The 23,796-nt window shown below is 40.2% G+C and overlaps 1 long non-coding RNA gene across 1 annotated transcript; it reads right to left on the bottom strand.

The window, feature by feature from the left end:
- Positions 1-120: 120 nt before the first annotated feature.
- On the bottom strand, positions 121-22,470 carry LOC145813765 (uncharacterized). Its single transcript, XR_014357030.1, has 4 exons — positions 21,355-22,470; positions 20,937-21,282; positions 860-922; positions 121-223 (listed from the first exon to the last, which is right to left on the bottom strand). It is a non-coding gene; the product is annotated as an uncharacterized LOC145813765 (long non-coding RNA).
- Positions 22,471-23,796: the final 1,326 nt, after the last annotated feature.

The following is a 23,796-nucleotide window of genomic DNA, read 5'->3' as shown; positions in this document are numbered from 1 at the left end:
AACTCTTACAATCCATAGCTATGCATTTGAGGAATTCTATTGAACATAAATTCTATTTTTCTATCTCTTGGCTTAGTTAGGCTAGATAACGTCAAGTATAACAAGAAGAAACTGAAAGTTACCTCTTCCAGAACAGTGACAGTGGCTGGAGAATAATCTAGCTGGCGAGCTCCATGATTAAAGACAACAATCCCATCAACCCTTACTTCCATGGCTTTTATTGCTGCCAATAGTAGCATACCTGATCATCAGCAATTTTTGACTGTCACGGTAAACATGAAGTAGGAAAACGAAAGATATTCAAGACCTAAATATCTCCAAACTATTCAGAGCATGAAACCAGAGAAAATTTTAAATGGATTTGTTGGAGTAAACATATTATCCAAAGATTCCTTCTATCAAGAAACCTCAAAACAAGAAGTTGTCTTTGAACTAATGGTTTTTGTTTTATGATCATTTATATTGATCTTGAAAAACAATAAAAACTTCCTTTGATTTTTCAACTCAGTGAGAAGGTTCTGTTATTTATAAAGTAGAAAGGAAAATGTAGAAAGATGCAAACATGCTTATCACCCTCAGGAGTCAGCACCCCTTTGATTAGAATTGGCAAACTTGTTAAAGATCTTAACCACTCTATGTCCTGCAAGTTTGAATGAGCTTAATCAAAGTAAGATTAACATAAAGGAAGTCATCTTATGACCTTGATGATTTTTGTGTTTACTATTTAAAAGTTAAAAACTTTTTAACTATGAGATCACACCAATATAAAAATTGAGTGAAATATGAGAGTCGTGTGCTTTTGGGTCCAAATTAACTGTGAAACCAAATTTTCAATAACATATAGGTTATTGCTTTGTACCTTCCAAGACAGAGAAGCGTCGAGCATCCCCGTTGCAAAGGCTTCAAGGCTTGAGCCCTTATCCTGCAAAAGTGAGTGATCAATGTTATTAATCTACAAAAATATAAATTTATATGACCACCTCAATGGAATCTTCATCTTTTCATTATTGGCATCGATTCGAACCACATTTGCAGCCATATACATACACATGCACAATTTGAGAAGGCAAATTATCACTTTCACAAAAGGTCTCTCTAATCATCAAACTATCAAGAGTCACACAGACAAAACCCAAGGTAAGATTTCAAATTACAAATTAATTATGATTCACTATTATTTTTAGTTTTTGGGAAGAGCGATCATGAATATACGCATTCCAAAACACGTGGTCAGAAACCAAATTGTAGAGACCTTCAAAGTTCTTCAACTGAGGCACAATCATTCTGTATGGAATGATCGTGTTTGGATTAGAATCATGATGCATGGGTGTAACAACCCTCATACTGTTTACTGATTAACGACTGAATGATTACCGTTAATCATTGATTACTGCGAAATGGAACTGATAACTGACTGAAATTGAAACTGAATTGACTGAGTATATGTTAGTTAATTGCATTCTATCTGTTTAATTGTCTGATTATCTGTTCATGTTTATATGTTTAAACTGCTAATTGAAGGCCTTACCGACGGCCGAATTCGAAACCGATTAGTGTTCTATGATCCTTAGAATTAAGGTGATTTTATAGTATAATTATCTGAAAATTGATTGGGTATGATTAAATTAGATTAAAATAAGCCAATTAAAGAGTTTGCCATATTTACCATTTTGCCACTATCTCATATACACACACTTGAGCCTTTTACACTCCACGTATGTGATCAGACTAAACATTTCTTCTCCTCTTCTTGCCTCAACCGACCCAAGCTAGAGAGTGAGAGAGAGTTGAGTTGTTCTTAAGAGATTTGCTTGATCTTGCTTGGAATTGAAGTGTATTTGCATATTTGAGCTCCCTTCTTGAACTACAAGACTAAAGGTAGCTCCATTGTCTTCTTGTCCATGTTTTGAGTTGATTGTTGCATGGTCCATGTTAGATTGTAGAGCTAAGTCATGATTTGGGTCATTAATGGTGAATTGAAGCTTAAGTGTTGCATGCATGTACATATATTGAAGTTTTGAGGTTGTGGTTCATCATACCTCACATGCATGTCCACCTTTTGGTCATACTCCATGAGTTCATCTTGTTTTTGAAGGCTTGAGCTCTCTTGAAACAGCATTAAAGCTTTGAAAATGATTTAAGATCTTGCATGTCATGTTTGAAGATTGTTCTTGGAAAATGATTTGAAATTGGTTTGAAATTGGGTTTGAATTAAACACCCTTGGGCTTTGATTTCTCAAATTGGGCTTTAAAACATGTTATTCTATACGCTTATAGATGTTTTCTGGAAATTTAGCCCAAGAGGTCGAGTTTTGATGCTTTTGAACTTGAGTTTGAGCTTGGAGGTGCAATCTGGGTTTTCCAGATTTCGCACTTCCGCTCGAGCGGGGAAATTTACGCTCGAGCATGGAATCCGAGCAACCAGCATCTCTCTGCACTGTTTTGCAGTCCGCTCGAGCGGAGTATTGGGCGCTCGAGCGGAGTCATGTCTCAAGCTCGAGCGGGCGTCGAGCGGAGATTTCACCCATCCAGTACTTTTACAGTACGCTCGAGCGGGAAAGTTTGCGCTCGAGCGTGTACCTTTGTTTGCCTGTACGCTCGAGCGGGGAAACCTGAGCTCGAGCGGGACTCTGTTTTTCTGAAAATCCTGAACATGCTTTTAAATGTACATCTGTGCATCCTCATCCCATTCTAGGCATTCTTAGGCCTAGTTTAAGGCATCTTGTTGAGGATATAGATGTAGAACACACCGAGGAATTAGGGATTAAGTTATAATATTTCCCAACTGTATAGCTTAGTGTGTGTTCAACCTGTGAACTGTGTAGGGTTGGCAACTGGGGAGACACGCTCTAGCATACTGTAGCCCAAAACTCTGTGAGTAACAATTGTGTAAAGATATGTTCAACTGATATCTTTTGAATACTGAACTGAACTGTTTACTGAACTGGTATTATTTACTGAATGAATGTATGTCCTTTATTTCTGAACTGTACTGTGGCATCCTTAGTACTTACTGTTTACTGTTACTGTTACTGCGACAGAACTCTCTGTCGGTTCCCTCGTGGAACCACTACTGTTTACTGACTGATGGCCATCATTACTGTTCGGTCTTTTAAGACCTACTGTTACTGTTATGCTAATGGATGTACCACATATGACTGTTTACTGTACTGAGCCACTGAATTACTGATTGAAATGAACTGTTTTCATTACTGTAAGGACATTCATTCTAAACCCCTTTACGCTTTATGTTATTCACTGGGCTTTAGCTCACTGCTCATATATATATGTAGGTGTTCAGGCACCAGACCGCAGCTAGAGGCGTCAGGATTACTCCAGTTTTGTCAAGCCAGCCTTTGTGCCTCACTGCGAGGTTCCGAGTTGCCATGCTATGGCTTGGGGGTGCTTTGTTTGTTTTCCCCCGTCTGTCTCCATACTGTTTGGACTACTGTACTGTATAGACTGACTGTTTATCGTACTGCTATCAAGGGATTAGGTCCCCGTACTGTGTGACTGTAAATTTTGTATAGACCGTACTGTTTTGTACAGACGGAATGTTTCTGTACTGTTATGTAGGGTTGAGTCCCTAGTTTGAATGGATGTCAATATTGTACATACTGTTCTGTACTGTTTATGTATGAATGCATGAAAAATCTTTTTGGCATACTGACTGTCACAGCTCATTGGACATTGTTTAATTACTGTATTGGCTTCCGCCAGGCCCTGTACTCTGTTTTACTGTATTACTGTTAAGCAGGCCTTCGGTAATCTCGGATTACTGGCCGGTTACGGTGCTAAACCCATAGGGCCGGGTTTGGGTCGTGACAGAGTGGTATCAGAGCGATACTTATCACGAGTTATACCGCACACACGTGTCCAAATGAGCTATAGGGTGTCCTAGAAAAGTTAATAGGGCATCTCATGAACTTGAAAAGTGTGTGGTTATGTTATGACTGAATACATGCTAATGTGTTAAACTGGTAAACAAATGACTGCTTATGTTTAAGACTGTTATAACTGCTTATAGTGAAATGGACAATGCAAATGAACCTGAGTCCTCATCTACTGAGGCAAGAATGGAAAGAATTGAAAGAATGATCGAACTGATAACTGCTAGACTTGAACAACAACAGAACCAACCGCCCCCACCTCCTCCTCCTCCGGTTCAGCCGGAACCTAATGTGAATGTGAATGATGGGGATATTATTGCTCTCACCCATAAATTCAGCAAGATGAAACCGCCATCCTTTCAGGGAGGCCTCGAACCGTTAAAGGCTGAAGCTTGGGTGCTTGAAACAGAAAAACTATTTGAAGTGTTTCCGTGCTCAGAAGCAAATAAAGTATTGTTAGCTACCTTCACCCTACAAGAAGAGGCTAGAAGGTGGTGGATGTTGATCCGCGACGCAAATACTGTTATGACATGGGCTCAGTTCAAGGAGTCCTTCTTTGAAAAGTATTTCCCTCAGTGTGTTAGGGATAGGAAAGTGACTGAATTTGAACAGTTGAAGCAGGGCACAATGTCCGTTGCAGAATATGAAACCAAATTTACTGAACTTGCCCGTTATGCACCGCACATGGTGGATACTGAATATAAGAAGGCCAGAAAATTTGAAGGTGGCCTTAATGTGGCAATACTTGACCGGATAAATGTTTTGAAATTACCGACTTTTGTAGGTGTTCTCGACCGGGCATTGATGGCCGAGTCGAACATTGCAGCAGTGAAACAATCTGAAACACCAACAACTGAATGGCATGGAAAAAGGCAGGGTTTCAAATTCAAGAAAGGCAAGCACAACCCAGCCAATAAGAAACAGAACACGGGATCAATGACTAGCCCCAGCCAAGGGAGTGGGATCATTCCACCCTGCTCTGTATGTGGCAACAGGCACAAAGGGGTTTGTCACAAATTATCTGGAGCCTGTTACAGGTGTGGCAAGGTGGGCCACATGGTTAAAGATTGCCCTTCTGCTCCTCAAGGCAATAGCAAAGCTGCAGCCAGCGGCGCAGCTTCAAATGCTCCACCAAAGCCTAACCCTAAAGCTACCGGGAAAGAGCCTGTGAGGCAAGGCCGAGTGTTCGCACTAGTACCGGGAGATGTGCAGAATACCGAGACCGTTGTGTCAGGTATTCTTTCTATTTGTGCACAAAATGCATATGTATTAATTGATTCGGGGTCTACACATTCTTATGTGTCGCATGCCTTTTCACGAAAATTGAATAGACCCTTAGAACCTATGAACTATCTGCTAGCCGTATCATCACCCGTAGGGGGATCCATGACATGTGCTTATATGTACCCCGCATGTGAAATCATTGTCGGGGATATGCATCTGTTTATTGATTTACTGCCATTAAACATTGACCATTTTGACGTAATATTGGGGATGGATTGGTTACAAAAATATCATGCCACTATTGACTGTGTGACCAAGCAAGTTGTTTTCCGTCCACCTGGTTTGCTTGAATTTGTGTTTAATGGGAGTGGAGTAGTACCTCCTCCGTATTTGATTTCGTCAGTGAAAGCTGTTAAATTAATTAGAAAGGGGTGTAAAGGATATCTGTGTTCTGTACTGACTGTGTCTACTGATGATAGTGTTAAAACTGATGTGAATTGCATTCCTATAGTCAGAGAATTTCCAGATGTTTTCCCAGATAATCTTCCAGGAGATTTGACTGACAGGGAGATTGAATTTACCGTTGATGTGATTCCCGGAACACAACCAGTTTCTAAAGCTCCTTACCGAATGGCTCCAACTGAACTGAAGGAACTGAAAGTGCAATTGCAAGAACTGTTAGACAAAAAGTTCATCAGACCTAGCACTTCGCCATGGGGTGCTCCTGTTTTGTTTGTCAAGAAGAAAGATGGCTCACTGAGACTGTGCATTGACTACCGTGAACTGAATAAGGTAACTGTAAAGAACAAATACCCATTACCGCGTATTGATGACCTGTTTGATCAGTTACAGGGTGCTAAAGTATTTTCCAAGATTGATCTCAGATCCGGATACCATCAGTTGAAGGTTAAACCGGAAGACATTGATAAAACTGCTTTTAGAACAAGGTATGGACACTACGAATTTTTGGTTATGCCTTTTGGAGTCACGAATGCCCCTGCTGCCTTTATGAACCTTATGAACAGAATTTTTAAACCATACCTTGATGACTTTATCGTTGTATTTATCGATGACATATTGATTTACTCCAAAAGTGTAGAACAACATGAACATCATCTGAGACTTGCCCTGCAAACCTTAAGAGAACAGAAACTGTATGCTAAACTGTCTAAATGTGAATTTTGGCTTGACCATGTTATGTTTTTGGGGCATGTTGTTAGCAAAGATGGAATTTCTGTTGATCCACAGAAAATTGAAGCTGTAGTGAACTGGCCTAGACCAACAAATGTGACTGAAGTCCGAAGCTTTTTGGGATTGGCTGGATATTACAGAAGATTTGTCAAAGATTTCTCCAAAATTGCCCTACCACTGACACAGTTAACACAAAAGGGGACATCATTTGACTGGACTGACCAAAGGGAATCTGCCTTCCAGGAGTTGAAAACTCGATTAGTGACTGCACCAGTTCTTACCTTACCTTCAGGTACGGATGGTTATACTGTATTTAGTGATGCTTCTCATAAGGGTCTGGGGTGTGTTTTAATGCAGAATGGGAGAGTTATTGCTTATGCTTCCCGACAACTGAGACCACATGAAAAGAACTACCCGACCCATGACCTGGAACTTGCTGCAGTGGTGTTTGCACTGAAAATCTGGCGTCACTATCTGTACGGGGTGACATGTGAAGTATACACCGACCACAAGAGTTTAAAGTATTTCTTCACACAGAAAGAACTGAACATGAGACAGCGGAGATGGCTGGAACTGATTAAAGACTATGACCTACAAATTTTGTACCATCCGGGAAAAGCCAATACCGTTGCCGATGCATTGAGCCGGAAATCGATTGGAAACTTGGCCTGTTTGCTTACCGGACAGAAAGAGTTGCTTTGTGACCTTGAAGAATCTGAAATTGAAATTGTTTTACGAGAACAAGGTGGAACCTTAGCTGCTATTTCTGCTCAACCGGCACTGATTGAAGAGATTAAAGAGAAACAGCAACTGGATGACTTCTTGAAGAAGATCATCGAAGGAAGAGAATCTAAACCGAGACCGGGATTCAAATTTGAGAACAATGTACTGAAATTTCATGAAAGACTGTGTGTACCAAATGATACTGAACTGAAAAGAAGAGTTCTGCAAGAAGGCCACAATTCGAAATTGTCTATCCACCCGGGGAATACGAAAATGTACCAAGATCTGAAACAGAATTTCTGGTGGCCGGGAATGAAGAAAGAAATTGCTGATTTTGTATCCAAATGTCTTCATTGCCAACAGGTCAAAGCTGAACATCAACGACCTGCCGGACTATTGCAACCCCTACCCATACCAGAGTGGAAATGGGAGCATATCACGATGGATTTTATCGTTGGATTACCTCGCTCCAGAAAAGGTATGGATTCCATTTGGGTTATTGTTGATAGACTAACCAAATCTGCTCACTTCTTACCTGTCAAGACGATTTATAATGCGGACAAATTGGCTGTCATCTATATTGATGAAATTGTTAGACTGCATGGAGTGCCTGTGTCTATTGTTTCTGACAGGGATTCGAAGTTTACATCGAGGTTTTGGCAAAGTGTCACGACCCAAACCCGGCCCTATGGGTTTAGCACCGTAACCGGCCAGTAATCCGAGATTACCGAAGGCCTGCTTAACAGTAATACAGTAAAACAGAGTACAGGGCCTGGCGGAAGCCAATACAGTAATTAAACAATGTCCAATGAGCTGTGACAGTCAGTATGCCAAAAAGATTTTTCATGCATTCATACTTAAACAGTACAGAACAGTATGTACAATATTGACATCCATTCAAACTAGGGACTCAACCCTACATAACAGTACAGAAACATTCCGTCTGTACAAAACAGTACGGTCTATGCAAAATTTACAGTCACACAGTACGGGGACCTAATCCCTTGATAGCAGTACGATAAACAGTCAGTCTCTACAGTACAGTAGTTCAAACAGTATGGAGACAGACGGGGGAAAACAAACAAAACACCCCCAAGCCATAGCATGGCAACTCGGAACCTCGCAGTGAGGCACAAAGGCTGGCTTGACAAAACTGGAGTAATCCTGACGCCTCTAGCTGCGGTCTGGTGCCTGAACACCTACATATATATATGAGCAGTGAGCTAAAGCCCAGTGAATAACATAAAGCGTAAAGGGGTTTAGAATGAATGTCCTTACAGTAATGAAAACAGTTCATTTCAATCAGTAATTCAGTGGCTCAGTACAGTAAACAGTCATATGTGGTACATCCATTAGCATAACAGTAACAGTAGGTCTTAAAAGACCGAACAGTAATGATGGCCATCAGTCAGTAAACAGTAGTGGTTCCAACAAGGGAACCGACAGAGATTTCTGTCACAGTAACAGTAAACAGTAGGTGCTAAGGATGCCACAATACAGTTCAGAATATAGGACATACATTCATTCAGTTAACAGTAATCAGTTCAGAAAACAGTACAGTTCAGTTGTTCAGAAGATAATCATTTGTGAACATATCTTTACACAATCGTTACTCACAGAGTTTTGGGCTACAGTATGCTAGAGCGTGTCTCCCCAGTTGCCAACCCTACACAGTTCACAGGTTGAACACACACTAAGCTATACAGTTGGGAAATATTATAACTTAATCCCTAATTCCTCGGTGTGTTCTACATCTATATCCTCAACAAGATGCCTTAAACTAGGCCTAAGAATGTCTAGAATGGGATGAGGATGCACAGATGTACATTTAAAAGCATGTTCAGGATTTTCAGAAAAACAGAGTCCCGCTCGAGCTCAGGTTTCCCCGCTCGAGCGTACAGGCAAACAAAGGTACACGCTCGAGCGCAAAATTTCCCGCTCGAGCGTACTGTAAAAGTACTGGATGGGTGAAATCTCCACTCGACGCCCGCTCGAGCTTGAGACATGACTCCGCTCGAGCGCCCAATACTCCGCTCGAGCGGACTGCAAAACAGTGTAGAGAGATGCTGGTTGCTCGGATTCCACGCTCGAGCGTAAATTTCCCCGCTCGAGCGGAAGTGCGAAATCTGGAAAACCCAGATTGCACCTCCAAGCTCAAACTCAAGTTCAAAAGCATCAAAACTCGACCTCTTGGGCTAAATTTCCAGAAAACATCTATAAGCGTATAGAATAACATGTTTTAAAGCCCAATTTGAGAAATCAAAGCCCAAGGGTGTTTAATTCAAACCCAATTTCAAACCAATTTCAAATCATTTTCCAAGAACAATCTTCAAACATGACATGCATGATCTTAAATCATTTTCAAAGCTTTAATGCTGTTTCAAGAGAGCTCAAGCCTTCAAAAACAAGATGAACTCATGGAGTATGACCAAAAGGTGGACATGCATGTGAGGTATGATGAACCACAACCTCAAAACTTCAATATATGTACATGCATGCAACACTTAAGCTTCAATTCACCATTAATGACCCAAATCATGACTTAGCTCTACAATCTAACATGGACCATGCAACAATCAACTCAAAACATGGACAAGAAGACAATGGAGCTACCTTTAGTCTTGTAGTTCAAGAAGGGAGCTCAAATATGCAAATACACTTCAATTCCAAGCAAGATCAAGCAAATCTCTCAAGAACAACTCAACTCTCTCTCACTCTCTAGCTTGGGTCGGTTGAGGCAAGAAGAGGAGAAGAAATGTTTAGTCTGATCACATACGTGGAGTGTAAAAGGCTCAAGTGTGTGTATATGAGATAGTGGCAAAATGGTAAATATGGCAAACTCTTTAATTGGCTTATTTTAATTTAATTTAATCATACCCAATCAATTTTCAGATAATTATACTATAAAATCACCTTAATTCTAAGGATCATAGAACACTAATCGGTTTCGGATTCGGCCGTCGGTAAGGCCTTCAATTAGCAGTTTAAACATATAAACATGAACAGATAATCAGACAATTAAACAGATAGAATGCAATTAACTAACATATACTCAGTCAATTCAGTTTCAATTTCAGTCAGTTATCAGTTCCATTTCGCAGTAATCAATGATTAACGGTAATCATTCAGTCGTTAATCAGTAAACAGTATGAGGGTTGTTACAGTCTCCCCTCCTTATAAAGAGTTTAGTCCTCTAAACTCGAGTTACCTTCATTCTGGAAGAAAACAGGATTCAGTGGAAACAGTTCAGGATATCGTTTGGCCATGTCATCTTCCCTTTCCCAAGTGGCATACACACCACCATGGTTCTGCCAGTCAACTTTCACTAGCGGGATCTCTTTGTTCCTCAGTTTCTTGATCCGTCTGTTAACAATCTGTATAGGCCGTTCCTCGTAAGTGTAGTCATCACTCAGCACTACACGAGTAGGCTCTATTACATGGAAAGGATCCCGAAGGTAGTCTCTCAACATAGAGATGTGGAAGACGTTATGCATATGCTCCATTTCAGGAGGGAGCGCAACTTGATACGCCACCGGATTGATTTTCTCAATGATCTCATATGGTCCGACGTATCTCGGTGCTAACTTGCCTTTGACTCCAAAACGAGTCTGGCCTTTCATTGGTGTCACTTTCACAAAAACGTGATCACCCACTTCATACTCTCTGTCCCGTCTTCTGACATCTGCATAACTTTTCTGTCTACTCTGTGCAGTTTTCAGTCTTTGCTGTATCAGTTTCACTTTTTCAGTTGTTTCATACATAATCTCGGGCCCAAGCAACGGCCCATCTCCAACTTCTGCCCAGCAAATCGGAGATCTACATTTTCTGCCATACAATGCCTCGAAAGGCGCCATACCAATACTCGAATGGTAGCTATTGTTGTAGGCGAATTCAACTAATGGCAGATGACTTTCCCAGTCTCCCTGAAAATCAAGGACACACATTCTCAGTAAATCCTCCAGAGTCTGGATGGTCCTTTCTGACTGTCCATCTGTCTGAGGATGATAGGCACTACTCAGTCTCAGTTCAGTACCCAGTGCCGTCTGTAGGCTTTGCCAAAACCTCGATGTAAACTTCGAATCCCTGTCAGAAACAATAGACACAGGCACTCCATGCAGTCTAACAATTTCATCAATATAGATGACAGCCAATTTGTCCGCATTATAAATCGTCTTGACAGGTAAGAAGTGAGCAGATTTGGTTAGTCTATCAACAATAACCCAAATGGAATCCATACCTTTTCTGGAGCGAGGTAATCCAACGATAAAATCCATCGTGATATGCTCCCATTTCCACTCTGGTATGGGTAGGGGTTGCAATAGTCCGGCAGGTCGTTGATGTTCAGCTTTGACCTGTTGGCAATGAAGACATTTGGATACAAAATCAGCAATTTCTTTCTTCATTCCCGGCCACCAGAAATTCTGTTTCAGATCTTGGTACATTTTCGTATTCCCCGGGTGGATAGACAATTTCGAATTGTGGCCTTCTTGCAGAACTCTTCTTTTCAGTTCAGTATCATTTGGTACACACAGTCTTTCATGAAATTTCAGTACATTGTTCTCAAATTTGAATCCCGGTCTCGGTTTAGATTCTCTTCCTTCGATGATCTTCTTCAAGAAGTCATCCAGTTGCTGTTTCTCTTTAATCTCTTCAATCAGTGCCGGTTGAGCAGAAATAGCAGCTAAGGTTCCACCTTGTTCTCGTAAAACAATTTCAATTTCAGATTCTTCAAGGTCACAAAGCAACTCTTTCTGTCCGGTAAGCAAACAGGCCAAGTTTCCAATCGATTTCCGGCTCAATGCATCGGCAACGGTATTGGCTTTTCCCGGATGGTACAAAATTTGTAGGTCATAGTCTTTAATTAGTTCCAGCCATCTCCGCTGTCTCATGTTCAGTTCTTTCTGTGTGAAGAAATACTTTAAACTCTTGTGGTCGGTGTATACTTCACATGTCACCCCGTACAGATAGTGACGCCAGATTTTCAGTGCAAACACCACTGCAGCAAGTTCCAGGTCATGGGTCGGGTAGTTCTTTTCATGTGGTCTCAGTTGTCGGGAAGCATAAGCAATAACTCTCCCATTCTGCATTAAAACACACCCCAGACCCTTATGAGAAGCATCACTAAATACAGTATAACCATCCGTACCTGAAGGTAAGGTAAGAACTGGTGCAGTCACTAATCGAGTTTTCAACTCCTGGAAGGCAGATTCCCTTTGGTCAGTCCAGTCAAATGATGTCCCCTTTTGTGTTAACTGTGTCAGTGGTAGGGCAATTTTGGAGAAATCTTTGACAAATCTTCTGTAATATCCAGCCAATCCCAAAAAGCTTCGGACTTCAGTCACATTTGTTGGTCTAGGCCAGTTCACTACAGCTTCAATTTTCTGTGGATCAACAGAAATTCCATCTTTGCTAACAACATGCCCCAAAAACATAACATGGTCAAGCCAAAATTCACATTTAGACAGTTTAGCATACAGTTTCTGTTCTCTTAAGGTTTGCAGGGCAAGTCTCAGATGATGTTCATGTTGTTCTACACTTTTGGAGTAAATCAATATGTCATCGATAAATACAACGATAAAGTCATCAAGGTATGGTTTAAAAATTCTGTTCATAAGGTCCATAAAGGCAGCAGGGGCATTCGTGACTCCAAAAGGCATAACCAAAAATTCGTAGTGTCCATACCTTGTTCTAAAAGCAGTTTTATCAATGTCTTCCGGTTTAACCTTCAACTGATGGTATCCGGATCTGAGATCAATCTTGGAAAATACTTTAGCACCCTGTAACTGATCAAACAGGTCATCAATACGCGGTAATGGGTATTTGTTCTTTACAGTTACCTTATTCAGTTCACGGTAGTCAATGCACAGTCTCAGTGAGCCATCTTTCTTCTTGACAAACAAAACAGGAGCACCCCATGGCGAAGTGCTAGGTCTGATGAACTTTTTGTCTAACAGTTCTTGCAATTGCACTTTCAGTTCCTTCAGTTCAGTTGGAGCCATTCGGTAAGGAGCTTTAGAAACTGGTTGTGTTCCGGGAATCACATCAACGGTAAATTCAATCTCCCTGTCAGTCAAATCTCCTGGAAGATTATCTGGGAAAACATCTGGAAATTCTCTGACTATAGGAATGCAATTCACATCAGTTTTAACACTATCATCAGTAGACACAGTCAGTACAGAACACAGATATCCTTTACACCCCTTTCTAATTAATTTAACAGCTTTCACTGACGAAATCAAATACGGAGGAGGTACTACTCCACTCCCATTAAACACAAATTCAAGCAAACCAGGTGGACGGAAAACAACTTGCTTGGTCACACAGTCAATAGTGGCATGATATTTTTGTAACCAATCCATCCCCAATATTACGTCAAAATGGTCAATGTTTAATGACAGTAAATCAATAAACAGATGCATATCCCCGACAATGATTTCACATGCGGGGTACATATAAGCACATGTCATGGATCCCCCTACGGGTGATGATACGGCTAGCAGATAGTTCATAGGTTCTAAGGGTCTATTCAATTTTCGTGAAAAGGCATGCGACACATAAGAATGTGTAGACCCCGAATCAATTAATACATATGCATTTTGTGCACAAATAGAAAGAATACCTGACACAACGGTCTCGGTATTCTGCACATCTCCCGGTACTAGTGCGAACACTCGGCCTTGCCTCACAGGCTCTTTCCCGGTAGCTTTAGGGTTAGGCTTTGGTGGAGCATTTGAAGCTGCGCCGCTGGCTGTAGCTTTGCTATTGCCTTGAGGAGCAGAAGGGCAATCTTTAACCATGTGGCCCACCTTGCCACACCTGTAACAGGCTCCAGATAATTTGTGACAAACCCCTTTGTGCCTGTTGCCACATACAGAGCAGGGTGGAATGAACCCACTCCCTTGGCTGGGGCTAGTCATTGATCCCGTGTTCTGTTTCTTATTGGCTGGGTTGTGCTTGCCTTTCTTGAATTTGAAACCCTGCCTTTTTCCATACCATTCAGTTGTTGGTGTTTCAGATTGTTTCACTGCTGCAATGTTCGACTCGGCCATCAATGCCCGGTCGAGAACACCTACAAAAGTCGGTAATTTCAAAACATTTATCCGGTCAAGTATTGCCACATTAAGGCCACCTTCAAATTTTTTGGCCTTCTTATATTCAGTATCCACCATGTGCGGTGCATAACGGGCAAGTTCAGTAAATTTGGTTTCATATTCTGCAACGGACATTGTGCCCTGCTTCAACTGTTCAAATTCAGTCACTTTCCTATCCCTAACACACTGAGGGAAATACTTTTCAAAGAAGGACTCCTTGAACTGAGCCCATGTCATAACAGTATTTGCGTCGCGGATCAACATCCACCACCTTCTAGCCTCTTCTTGTAGGGTGAAGGTAGCTAACAATACTTTATTTGCTTCTGAGCACGGAAACACTTCAAATAGTTTTTCTGTTTCAAGCACCCAAGCTTCAGCCTTTAACGGTTCGAGGCCTCCCTGAAAGGATGGCGGTTTCATCTTGCTGAATTTATGGGTGAGAGCAATAATATCCCCATCATTCACATTCACATTAGGTTCCGGCTGAACCGGAGGAGGAGGAGGTGGGGGCGGTTGGTTCTGTTGTTGTTCAAGTCTAGCAGTTATCAGTTCGATCATTCTTTCCATTCTTTCCATTCTTGCCTCAGTAGATGAGGACTCAGGTTCATTTGCATTGTCCATTTCACTATAAGCAGTTATAACAGTCTTAAACATAAGCAGTCATTTGTTTACCAGTTTAACACATTAGCATGTATTCAGTCATAACATAACCACACACTTTTCAAGTTCATGAGATGCCCTATTAACTTTTCTAGGACACCCTATAGCTCATTTGGACACGTGTGTGCGGTATAACTCGTGATAAGTATCGCTCTGATACCACTCTGTCACGACCCAAACCCGGCCCTATGGGTTTAGCACCGTAACCGGCCAGTAATCCGAGATTACCGAAGGCCTGCTTAACAGTAATACAGTAAAACAGAGTACAGGGCCTGGCGGAAGCCAATACAGTAATTAAACAATGTCCAATGAGCTGTGACAGTCAGTATGCCAAAAAGATTTTTCATGCATTCATACATAAACAGTACAGAACAGTATGTACAATATTAACATCCATTCAAACTAGGGACTCAACCCTACATAACAGTACAGAAACATTCCGTCTGTACAAAACAGTACGGTCTATGCAAAATTTACAGTCACACAGTACGGGGACCTAATCCCTTGATAGCAGTACGATAAACAGTCAGTCTCTACAGTACAGTAGTCCAAACAGTATGGAGACAGACGGGGGAAAACAAACAAAACACCCCCAAGCCATAGCATGGCAACTCGGAACCTCGCAGTGAGGCACAAAGGCTGGCTTGACAAAACTGGAGTAATCCTGACGCCTCTAGCTGCGGTCTGGTGCCTGAACACCTACATATATATATGAGCAGTGAGCTAAAGCCCAGTGAATAACATAAAGCGTAAAGGGGTTTAGAATGAATGTCCTTACAGTAATGAAAACAGTTCATTTCAATCAGTAATTCAGTGGCTCAGTACAGTAAACAGTCATATGTGGTACATCCATTAGCATAACAGTAACAGTAGGTCTTAAAAGACCGAACAGTAATGATGGCCATCAGTCAGTAAACAGTAGTGGTTCCAACAAGGGAACCGACAGAGATTTCTGTCACAGTAACAGTAAACAGTAGGTGCTAAGGATGCCACAATACAGTTCAGAATATAGGACATACATTCATTCAGTTAACAGTAATCAGTTCAGAAAACAGTACAGTTCAGTTGTTCAGAAGATAATCATTTGTGAACATATCTTTACACAATCGTTACTCACAGAGTTTTGGGCTACAGTATGCTAGAGCGTGTCTCCCCAGTTGCCAACCCTACACAGTTCACAGGTTGAACACACACTAAGCTATACAGTTGGGAAATATTATAACTTAATCCCTAATTCCTCGGTGTGTTCTACATCTATATCCTCAACAAGATGCCTTAAACTAGGCCTAAGAATGTCTAGAATGGGATGAGGATGCACAGATGTACATTTAAAAGCATGTTCAGGATTTTCAGAAAAACAGAGTCCCGCTCGAGCTCAGGTTTCCCCGCTCGAGCGTACAGGCAAACAAAGGTACACGCTCGAGCGCAAAATTTCCCGCTCGAGCGTATTGTAAAAGTACTGGATGGGTGAAATCTCCGCTCGACGCCCGCTCGAGCTTGAGACATGACTCCGCTCGAGCGCCCAATACTCCGCTCGAACGGACTGCAAAACAGTGCAGAGAGATGCTGGTTGCTCGGATTCCACGCTCGAGCGTAAATTTCCCCGCTCGAGCGGAAGTGCGAAATCTGGAAAACCCAGATTGCACCTCCAAGCTCAAACTCAAGTTCAAAAGCATCAAAACTCGACCTCTTGGGCTAAATTTCCAGAAAACATCTATAAGCGTATAGAATAACATGTTTTAAAGCCCAATTTGAGAAATCAAAGCCCAAGGGTGTTTAATTCAAACCCAATTTCAAATCATTTTCCAAGAACAATCTTCAAACATGACATGCATGATCTTAAATCATTTTCAAAGCTTTAATGCTGTTTCAAGAGAGCTCAAGCCTTCAAAAACAAGATGAACTCATGGAGTATGACCAAAAGGTGGACATGCATGTGAGGTATGATGAACCACAACCTCAAAACTTCAATATATGTACATGCATGCAACACTTAAGCTTCAATTCACCATTAATGACCCAAATCATGACTTAGCTCTACAATCTAACATGGACCATGCAACAATCAACTCAAAACATGGACAAGAAGACAATGGAGCTACCTTTAGTCTTGTAGTTCAAGAAGGGAGCTCAAATATGCAAATACACTTCAATTCCAAGCAAGATCAAGCAAATCTCTCAAGAACAACTCAACTCTCTCTCACTCTCTAGCTTGGGTCGGTTGAGGCAAGAAGAGGAGAAGAAATGTTTAGTCTGATCACATACGTGGAGTGTAAAAGGCTCAAGTGTGTGTATATGAGATAGTGGCAAAATGGTAAATATGGCAAACTCTTTAATTGGCTTATTTTAATCTAATTTAATCATACCCAATCAATTTTCAGATAATTATACTATAAAATCACCTTAATTCTAAGGATCATAGAACACTAATCGGTTTCGGATTCGGCCGTCGGTAAGGCCTTCAATTAGCAGTTTAAACATATAAACATGAACAGATAATCAGACAATTAAACAGATAGAATGCAATTAACTAACATATACTCAGTCAATTCAGTTTCAATTTCAGTCAGTTATCAGTTCCATTTCGCAGTAATCAATGATTAACGGTAATCATTCAGTCGTTAATCAGTAAACAGTATGAGGGTTGTTACACAAAGCCTACAGACGGTACTGGGTACTGAACTGAGACTGAGTAGTGCCTATCATCCTCAGACAGATGGACAGTCAGAAAGGACCATCCAGACTCTGGAGGATTTACTGAGAATGTGTGTCCTTGATTTTCAGGGAGACTGGGAAAGTCATCTGCCATTAGTTGAATTCGCCTACAACAATAGCTACCATTCGAGTATTGGTATGGCGCCTTTCGAGGCATTGTATGGCAGAAAATGTAGATCTCCGATTTGCTGGGCAGAAGTTGGAGATGGGCCGTTGCTTGGGCCCGAGATTGTGTATGAAACAACTGAAAAAGTGAAACTGATACAGCAAAGACTGAAAACTGCACAGAGTAGACAGAAAAGTTATGCAGATGTCAGAAGACGGGACAGAGAGTATGAAGTGGGTGATCACGTTTTTGTGAAAGTGACACCAATGAAAGGCCAGACTCGTTTTGGAGTCAAAGGCAAGTTAGCACCGAGATACGTCGGACCATATGAGATCATTGAGAAAATCAATCCGGTGGCGTATCAAGTTGCGCTCCCTCCTGAAATGGAGCATATGCATAACGTCTTCCACATCTCTATGTTGAGAGACTACCTTCGGGATCCTTTCCATGTAATAGAGCCTACTCGTGTAGTGCTGAGTGATGACTACACTTACGAGGAACGGCCTATACAGATTGTTAACAGACGGATCAAGAAACTGAGGAACAAAGAGATCCCGCTAGTGAAAGTTGACTGGCAGAACCATGGTGGTGTGTATGCCACTTGGGAAAGGGAAGATGACATGGCCAAACGATATCCTGAACTGTTTCCACTGAATCCTATTTTCTTCCAGAATGAAGGTAACTCGAGTTTAGAGGACTAAACTCTTTATAAGGAGGGGAGACTGTAACAACCCTCATACTGTTTACTGATTAACGACTGAATGATTACCGTTAATCATTGATTACTGCGAAATGGAACTGATAACTGACTGAAATTGAAACTGAATTGACTGAGTATATGTTAGTTAATTGCATTCTATCTGTTTAATTGTCTGATTATCTGTTCATGTTTATATGTTTAAACTGCTAATTGAAGGCCTTACCGACGGCCGAATCCGAAACCGATTAGTGTTCTATGATCCTTAGAATTAAGGTGATTTTATAGTATAATTATCTGAAAATTGATTGGGTATGATTAAATTAGATTAAAATAAGCCAATTAAAGAGTTTGCCATATTTACCATTTTGCCACTATCTCATATACACACACTTGAGCCTTTTACACTCCACGTATGTGATCAGACTAAACATTTCTTCTCCTCTTCTTGCCTCAACCGACCCAAGCTAGAGAGTGAGAGAGAGTTGAGTTGTTCTTAAGAGATTTGCTTGATCTTGCTTGGAATTGAAGTGTATTTGCATATTTGAGCTCCCTTCTTGAACTACAAGACTAAAGGTAGCTCCATTGTCTTCTTGTCCATGTTTTGAGTTGATTGTTGCATGGTCCATGTTAGATTGTAGAGCTAAGTCATGATTTGGGTCATTAATGGTGAATTGAAGCTTAAGTGTTGCATGCATGTACATATATTGAAGTTTTGAGGTTGTGGTTCATCATACCTCACATGCATGTCCACCTTTTGGTCATACTCCATGAGTTCATCTTGTTTTTGAAGGCTTGAGCTCTCTTGAAACAGCATTAAAGCTTTGAAAATGATTTAAGATCTTGCATGTCATGTTTGAAGATTGTTCTTGGAAAATGATTTGAAATTGGTTTGAAATTGGGTTTGAATTAAACACCCTTGGGCTTTGATTTCTCAAATTGGGCTTTAAAACATGTTATTCTATACGCTTATAGATGTTTTCTGGAAATTTAGCCCAAGAGGTCGAGTTTTGATGCTTTTGAACTTGAGTTTGAGCTTGGAGGTGCAATCTGGGTTTTCCAGATTTCGCACTTCCGCTCGAGCGGGGAAATTTACGCTCGAGCGTGGAATCCGAGCAACCAGCATCTCTCTGCACTGTTTTGCAGTCCGCTCGAGCGGAGTATTGGGCGCTCGAGCGGAGTCATGTCTCAAGCTCGAGCGGGCGTCGAGCGGAGATTTCACCCATCCAGTACTTTTACAGTACGCTCGAGCGGGAAAGTTTGCGCTCGAGCGTGTACCTTTGTTTGCCTATACGCTCGAGCGGGGAAACCTGAGCTCGAGCGGGACTCTGTTTTTCTGAAAATCCTGAACATGCTTTTAAATGTACATCTGTGCATCCTCATCCCATTCTAGGCATTCTTAGGCCTAGTTTAAGGCATCTTGTTGAGGATATAGATGTAGAACACACCGAGGAATTAGGGATTAAGTTATAATATTTCCCAACTGTATAGCTTAGTGTGTGTTCAACCTGTGAACTGTGTAGGGTTGGCAACTGGGGAGACACGCTCTAGCATACTGTAGCCCAAAACTCTGTGAGTAACAATTGTGTAAAGATATGTTCAACTGATATCTTTTGAATACTGAACTGAACTGTTTACTGAACTGGTATTATTTACTGAATGAATGTATGTCCTTTATTTCTGAACTGTACTGTGGCATCCTTAGTACTTACTGTTTACTGTTACTGTTACTGCGACAGAACTCTCTGTCGGTTCCCTCGTGGAACCACTACTGTTTACTGACTGATGGCCATCATTACTGTTCGGTCTTTTAAGACCTACTGTTACTGTTATGCTAATGGATGTACCACATATGACTGTTTACTGTACTGAGCCACTGAATTACTGATTGAAATGAACTGTTTTCATTACTGTAAGGACATTCATTCTAAACCCCTTTACGCTTTATGTTATTCACTGGGCTTTAGCTCACTGCTCATATATATATGTAGGTGTTCAGGCACCAGACCGCAGCTAGAGGCGTCAGGATTACTCCAGTTTTGTCAAGCCAGCCTTTGTGCCTCACTGCGAGGTTCCGAGTTGCCATGCTATGGCTTGGGGGTGCTTTGTTTGTTTTTCCCCGTCTGTCTCCATACTGTTTGGACTACTGTACTGTATAGACTGACTGTTTATCGTACTGCTATCAAGGGATTAGGTCCCCGTACTGTGTGACTGTAAATTTTGTATAGACCGTACTGTTTTGTACAGACGGAATGTTTCTGTACTGTTATGTAGGGTTGAGTCCCTAGTTTGAATGGATGTCAATATTGTACATACTGTTCTGTACTGTTTATGTATGAATGCATGAAAAATCTTTTTGGCATACTGACTGTCACAGCTCATTGGACATTGTTTAATTACTGTATTGGCTTCCGCCAGGCCCTGTACTCTGTTTTACTGTATTACTGTTAAGCAGGCCTTCGGTAATCTCGGATTACTGGCCGGTTACGGTGCTAAACCCATAGGGCCGGGTTTGGGTCGTGACAATGGGGGAAAATTCTTATAATGTTAGATACTAAAGTATCAAACCGTTTCCAAATATAAGGGTGATAAAAGGTAACAAAATGTGACGGGCATTGAAGAGAGAAAAAAAATTTCACTTATTCATTATGTCTGCCTCTCTTCAACCAAACCTAGGAGCATCAACAGTAAGAATAATAGCCTTGAAACCATTTCGCTCGGCTCTTTGCACTAACAGAGCTATCACATCCCTTCTTTTAAATACCTATAAACAAAGGATTACCAAACTGTGAATTCGGCTACTACAAATGGGATCACAATAAAGAAAATATTAAATGGTGCATGTAAAGAACGATGAAGGTTCCTATGAACAAACTTGAATTCAATAGGGCCAAGATAGTAGAATATCTGTATTAGAAAAAAGTGAACAGCGTTGCAGCTCGAAGCAACCTCCTCCACAGTGCAGGTAGACAAACAGGACATGGCCTACAATGAGGGACAACTCAGTATTCAAGGACACAAAGTAAACAAAGGAGCTCCAGATTCAAGAATCAATACCATGATGTGAAGCTGCTGCTCGGGCTGTCGCGACCTCTCCTGGTACAGACAAAAGCTGAAATCAGAACTACACAAAAATTTCACTCAAAAGCTCTTGTAACTGAATTTAGACCTTCAAGATGAGCCAATTTATGCATTGGAGTTGGAGCAATCATGATTGGTGCTGAAGTATGGTAACCCAATATAGTAGTTGAGATATCTATTCTGCTCACATCTACAAGAATTCTCGGCAAAATATTGAGAAAGTTCAAAGAAAGGTGATTTAAAATGGTGTGGTTGTTTGCTAATAAGAATAAGAGGTGTTACACTAAACATGATTCTGCAAAATGCTTCCACATTCATTCTTAGTGTGTGTTCGTCCTCAGCTCCCCCCATTGTAGAAGTCAAAGTACATCTTTGGAAGGGCTTGCCTTGCCAGTTCCTGGAACTCATTCACATTGGCTGGTTCAGATGCCATTACAGCCATTAGTTAATGTTAACATTCCAGTAACCTAGACTATATTACAATAATTTAATTATCAAATAATCCAATGTTAAACTTGAGAGACTGACTTGAATGTGTGCATATCAGAATTGGAAGTAGAAACACTGCGAAATGAATATTGTCTACTTAAAAAATGTATTTTTTTTTTCTTTTTCCTTTTTTTAACATAAATTTTTATGTTTGTATCTTAGATTTGAATCGGAATTTATGGAGAAAAAAAATAGAGGGAAAGTGTTAAAAAAAAGAAAAGAAAAAAAGTGAAAATGCCCTTTCATGTTATTATAGAAGGGCAAAAATGGAATTTTGTAATGATGATTAGCTCTGTTAATTTTGTTGTTACTCTATGGGCTTGGTGTAATTATATCAAAATTATGGAATTATTTGTATTTTATTCAAATTTCAAAGGAGGTTTCTATAATTTACTCATATGTTTGTCATTTGGGATTAATTATAAATATAAAAAAAATTCATCAAATTAGATAATTGTAGTGTAGATGCCCACCAATTATCATAGGAAAGGGCCCAAAATTAGAATTGTAAACAAATAGTAATAAATTGTTTAAGATTGATTTAACAACTTAATAGTTAAAAAATAAGTTTAAATGTGACTTATTTATCTAATGAACTGATTTAAAAAACAATTAATAATGAGAACATAAGTTGAGCTCAAATAATTTATTTTTCAGAAATGACAGAGACCCTTTTTTTCTTTGACTCCCACAACTCCACAAACACATGTCAGTGAGTGATGGGAGGGGAAAAAAAAACAAAAAATAAAAAGCTGGACAATCCCAATACATAGGGGGTGGTGGGGGTCAAGAAAAAATGGGTCTCAACCTTTTTCCTTTATTTTTTTTATGAGAGAGGCTTCACTCTAATCCAAATCGGATTTGGATTAGAGAGAGCTGTTGACCTTCGTGGGCCCACCACGGAGACTACGTCGATGATCTGAACCGTTCAATGTGTAGAGCTTGTCGAATGCTTCATTCTTATAAAAAAATCACGTTATATAGCCACTTGATCAGATTACATTTGTGTTAACAGTAAATATAATTTTAAAAATAAATTGTAAACACAAATATGATCCGATCAAGTGGCTATCGATATCTGATTAATGTAATTTTTTATAGGAATGAAGTAATCAATGAACTCTACATATTCAACGGTTCAGATTATCGATGCGGCCTCTGTGGTAGATATAAAGAAGCCCAAGAGCACCATCCAGTTGGGTTTCCTAACTAGAGAGAGCCCAAGCCCTTTTTTTATAATGGCCTTGTTTGGAAAGTTGGCTATTTTAGTAGACTATTTTAGTTTTTGATTATTTTGGTAAACGAAATTTTTTATGTTTGGGAAGATGATTAGATTTTTTTATAGTTGGATGTGATATTTATGAGAGAAAAAGTAAAATGATTATGGATTTGATGTGACATTTCGTTTTATTGACTATTTTAGCCTATTTTGTCTTTTTGTGAATTTTAGCCTAAAAAGCCATTTTTTAGCCTTTTCCAAACAAGCCCAATGCATATAAACTAAGGTCTCTTTTGAGATGAACTAAAAAAACCATCGTATTGGCTTATTAACTTAAGTGATTCACATCATATTTTTACTTTTTTACATATCTTTTCATGATAAACAAAAAAATAAACTTTATAACGCATACCTAAAACAATTTTAATTGAACCAAACAGCGAGTTGAGTAACACTAAGTCTAGGGGTGTGTACAATGCGGTTCGGACTGTTTGAGAGTAAAATTAAAAACCGAATAGCAGCTTAGCGGATTGACAAATTGCGGTTTGAGCAGTTTTTGACGGATTGTCGAATTGAAGAATATTCTAACTAATTATTATACATTTGCATAATATATAACAGTAATTGGTAAAATATTTTTTAGATATATACCACAAAATAATTTTACATAATATGTTTTATATATATAATCACTAATTTGTAATAAATTT

This window comes from Camellia sinensis, chromosome 15 (assembly GCF_055761805.1).
Source record: "Camellia sinensis isolate YWXY chromosome 15, ASM5576180v1, whole genome shotgun sequence".
In the NCBI taxonomy this organism is placed as follows: domain Eukaryota; kingdom Viridiplantae; phylum Streptophyta; class Magnoliopsida; order Ericales; family Theaceae; genus Camellia; species Camellia sinensis.
Note: the sequence above shows the minus strand (reverse complement) of the source record. Positions and strands in the feature narration are given on the sequence as shown.